We start from the raw sequence: 5,071 nt of genomic DNA, 5'->3' as shown, positions 1-5,071 counted from the left end.
GTTGTATGAAAAGAAGAGTTATAAAGCCAGTTTTGGCAAACTGTTTCCATGTCAGGTTTTGCTTTTAATGGAAAATTACAGTTCTGGGATATAAAAGAATTGGAATAGGAGAAAGTAATGACAGTTCAAAAAGGCAGGCTATGGACAATACCTAAACTCTTTGACACAAAATAGACAAAACTTGGTAAGGTGTTACCTACTGAGATATTTCAAGATATTTTTCATGCAAGGGTGGGATGTATTCAAAATAAATATATGCACTTGCCTGAGGAAAGGCAGTTGAAAACATCTTTAAATATCTCTTATAGAGTTTTCTCTAAATTTTATTTCCTCAATAAGCTTTTGGAAGAAATGAAGGAAACTGTTAGCTTGATATCAAATCTGCCTTTCTTTCCTCTGAGTGGTTTGTAAATGAATGGATGGATATTTTGAACTTCAGCACACTGTAAGAGTATGCTATTTATTTGTCCATCTGCAAATAAAGTGGTGTACTTTAGGATATTGCACAAAAGTGTTAAATATAATTCAAGTCAATAATATTGATCATTTTGAGTTTATCATATTATAATTACTATGTCTTGGTTAGCACACCACATTAAATGACAAATATTGTTTCATTTCAAAGGATATTGTTGTAATAAAGTAGCTTTAAGCAAACAATGGAGGAAAAAATATGAATGAAATAGTCTTCTAAATGTGGCATTTTGATACCTAAGAAAAACAACTTACTATTTATGATTAAGAAATTTTATATTAAGCTAAATCTACATTTCCCTCTTACACCATTCCACATTTTTAGTTACTTGTCCCATAGGTATGTGACTGTATACAGAAAATATTTACACTTATTAACAACAGTATTGTATATGTAGCTATTTTTTCCTTGCGTATGATTATGCGCTAGATGGTTCTGTTAGTATATAAATTCTGTTAGTATATATATATTTGTGTTGCTTACAAGGAAAAAAATCAACATAGTCACTGATGAGCTTCTATGTTGCATTTGCTTCATAATGTTCCTCTATGTTTAATTTGAGCTATGTCAGTTATTAAATTTCAAACAAGTCACTCTGTCTCTTTGGGAAATCTTTTTTGGATAGATTTCTTTCAGCTTTGATGTATAGGAAGGACTCCCTCTATAAATTCTTCTCTGAAACAATTAAATTATTACATAATTTGTTGGGTAAGTTCTATTTTATTTGGATGGACACTTATTAACACTAGATTTCCAGAGATTCAACCAGTAAAACATTCCTGGTTTTGCTGGATTCCCAGAACTCATTCCATTTCCATTCAATGTGCTTTTATTGTGCTTGAAGCTGATAGAAAATTGCTATAGCCAATCACCAAAAAGTGCTTATTTTTTTATGATGTTTTATTTTCATTGCTCAACATTAACATAATGAAACTTCAGATTTTTCTATTAAAACAATGTAGTACATGTGAAGTGTCATGATGAATGACAATTTCTTGTGATATACATTTTTGCACTTATAAAATAAAGATTGACACTAGAGATTCCTGGATTGGATACTCTCCAATTTTATTTAAAAGCTTTATAAAAAGCAAATATATACCACACACATACATGCACACATGTGTATGTGTAAATGTGTGTGTGGTATAGGTAATATTCCTAACCAGAAGGAAAGTAGTGAAAATTATTTATGAGAGAATGATTTCTATCAATATTGTTATTCAGCATCTACTAAGCTTCCAATGCTAAGAAAACATCCAAGCCTTATTCCTTTTAACTGACATTTTCCATAGATTAGGATGCTTGCAATATGTGAATATAGGTTAGTGTAGATTTTGAAACACAGTACATGTGGTAGGAGAGAAATTTTTTGGAAGCAGTAAACCACCAAGAAAATCCCTTGATTCTCTTTTGTGTGGCTAGCATAAAGTTGGTGAACTTTTTTTTCTTCAGATTTCTTGAATTTATATATAAAGAGCTTTAGCTTTTATTATTTTGAATCATTTTTAATAAAATGGCATGAAATTAAGATATAATCATGGTTATTTGATTAGGCAGGAAAAAGACATGTAACAAAAATCAGAAATTAAAATCTAAACTTCGTGAAATATAAATGCTGCCACAAATAAGGGCAGTTGTCAAAGGTCTGATTCTCAGCCAATTGGATGAGGAGAGCAGAAGGGTCAGTGTCTTGAATTACTCTCCTTGGACTCTGTGTGCATGGGTTGGTAACCTAATTTAATCTTTCCAGAGTGGGACCCTTTCTAGAAAAGGAGAAAAACAAAGTGGTTTAGTAAGGAATGACATTGAGGTCAGCCACCTCTTGGGTCTTCTCCTGCCTTATCTCCAAGTGACCTTGGGAAAGTCACTTAATCTCTCTCAGACTTGGTTAAGTCTTCTCATCTGAAAAAGTGGGAAACAATGTTGGACTGCTGTAAAGCACAAGTGGGGCAAAGCAGTAAATGTTCTCACCACAACGCTTGGCACACAGTGCTGTTCAGTGAACAGTTGGTCTTCTATAGTCATGTTTGTGTTTCTCCTGCCATCAGCAAAGACATAGTGACCCAGTAGGTGGGTAACATTTATTTATTGAATTTAATTAAGCACAGGATTCAGTGATTACATATACTATTCTTGAAAATAATAGATGACATTTATTGAACATTAAGTATTATATGTGCCAGGCATGGTCGAAGTGTGCGTGCCTCCAAGTGTGTGCAATCTCATTTTATTCTCTCCAGACATCTATGAGGAAAGTACACTATTAATCTCCATGTTAAAGATTAGGAAACAGAGGCCAGAGAGATTAAGACTCTTGTCTAACATGTATCACTTATTAAATGATGGAAGTGGGATTCAAATGCAGGTAGTCTCAGAACCTATGCATTTAACACTAGGAAGAAACCCGCAGACTCAGTGGTAAATGAACATAGATAATTGATTCCAGTGGTGCACTGATAAAGAGGACTCAGCAAAAGGCAAAAACAGAGAACATAGTATTTGGAGTTTTAGAATTTGAGTTAGAATGAAAAAATAAATCTGTAGGAGACTAAAGGACAGGAGATGGATCTTTATATTTTTTATAATTGCAGTGGCCTCCTCTCTGGGTCTCAATTTTCTTTCAGCTGGAAATGAGCTTGTTGGATTAAATGAACTCTAAGGTTTTTTCTCTGATTTTAGCCTACATTTCCTTCCTTAGTTCTTAGCAACTACATAATACTTTCTACTTCTCCCTGTATTCCTCAGAAGGGATCCCAACGAATGAAATGACTTCACTATCTAATTCTCCACTTTGCTAGGATGTGAAAAGAGGTTTGGAGACCACAAGGATCCCTGATTAGTGGGGGAAAGCAAGTGTTTACATCATGTTGGCAGACTTCTCTCTCCCACTCTATTATGAATAATCAATTAAAAAAATCAGTGTAAATGGATTCTGGTCATTATTTAATATTTTAAGCAAGCAACTTAGCTTTTCCCTTTAAGGCCTGGGTCTAGTGCTACTGAGAAATTAAGAATTGGTGAAAACAGGGTCTTTCAACTCCATCTGAATGATTAGGTTAAATACTGTCTAGAAGTGCGATAATCAAAATCAAATGTTTCCATTGAAAGAGTCTCTTATTTCAGCCATAATAGCTGCTTCAAGAATGACACATTTTGTTTAGCCTTCTTTTGTGGTACAATCTGAGATGGTGGCATAGTGAGGAACCTTGTGAATGTGGGTCCTAGAATTAGGAGTAAGAGGAAGCTCATGTATAGACTCAATCAGCAGGTAGGGGAAGTGGTTCCATGGACCAAGAGTCAGACAATTTAGATTCTAGGTCTGGTGTCAGGCCTCAGTAGCCTCTCTAGGTTACAGCTTCCTCCTTACCACACAGTGATAATTCCTGACACATACTGGGGTGCTTTGGAGGCATCTGTACCCCAGAAAAACATGTTCTTAAACTTTATCCACTTACTTACATGGCAGGGGAGATACTATGATCATGAAGGTGGTTTCCCAGGTCAAGGCTTATCCATTGCACTGGGAATCTGCTGACCCCCCTGATTTCCCAAAAGGTGGGAAACTTGACTGCATAATTTGTGGTAGTGGGGGACTGTGTTTGTGCTCTCCCCTGAAAAGAAAAAAGAAAAAAGAAACTACATCCATTCCTCTGGGTATGAACCTATTGTAAATAGGCCCTTCTGATGAGGTTACTTCAGTTAAGGTGTGACCCACTTCAATCAGAATGGGTCTTAATCCTATCTATCATTGGATTCCTTTATAAACAGAATGAAATCCACAGGGGGAGCAGCCAGAAGCAGAACATCAACAGAACCTGGAAGAGAAGGAATAAATCAGGAAATACAGCCACATATCTTGCCATGTGACAAGCTGAGGACCAAGGATCACCAGCAGCCAGCCCCAGCCAGAACTCCAGTCTTTGGGGAGAAAACATCACTTGATGGCAACTTGATTAGGGCTTTCTCTTCACCTCAGAACTGTGAGCTAATACATTCTCATTATTTACCCTGTCCCATTTCATGGTGTTTGCTTGAGCAGCCCAGGAAGTTAAAACACATGCTATGAGGTACCATGCAGTGTCACAGGGTTGTCCTGAAGAGTGAGATGATGTCATGGAAATACTTTGTAAACTATAAATCGTGGATGTTAAATAGTTCTGTGTCTGCTTTTATTGCAAAAGGGCTTAGTTGCAGCACTCATACAATGATAGCAGCATCACCAACATACTTAAACCCTGTGTAAAATCTGGGTAAAAGCAGGATACATATTCACAGATACCCATGGGTAGAAATCAGGTAGTCAGAGTGTGCTGCAATTTAAGTCTGGAAAGGTTTTTTGGTGTCAAAGAAGAAACTCAACAATCAAGTCAGGTAAGGTAAATTTCTGCATCTACTAAGTTATCTTGAACATTTTAATAGCTTGGAACTGTGAAGATGAACTGGTTAATGGAATTTTGGAAAACACAAATTCAGAAAACAATTACCCCAGAAAATGTGGGCCATTTTAAATACCTGAAATTTTAAATGAGTGCTAAAAACTAGGTACTTATCCAAATTGCCATGAATATTGCTTTCTTTATGGAAGAAATTACC

The 5,071-nt window shown here is 35.8% G+C and overlaps 1 non-coding gene across 1 annotated transcript; it reads left to right on the top strand.

Moving 5' to 3' along the window:
• Window positions 1-3,929: 3,929 nt before the first annotated feature.
• Window positions 3,930-4,092, top strand: LOC111766563 (U1 spliceosomal RNA). Its single transcript, XR_002798583.1, has one exon. It is a non-coding gene; the product is annotated as a U1 spliceosomal RNA (small nuclear RNA).
• The last annotated feature ends 979 nt before the right edge of the window (window positions 4,093-5,071 follow it).

The sequence above is a fragment of the Dasypus novemcinctus genome, chromosome 7 (assembly GCF_030445035.2).
Source record: "Dasypus novemcinctus isolate mDasNov1 chromosome 7, mDasNov1.1.hap2, whole genome shotgun sequence".
Taxonomy (NCBI): domain Eukaryota; kingdom Metazoa; phylum Chordata; class Mammalia; order Cingulata; family Dasypodidae; genus Dasypus; species Dasypus novemcinctus.
Note: the sequence above shows the minus strand (reverse complement) of the source record. Positions and strands in the feature narration are given on the sequence as shown.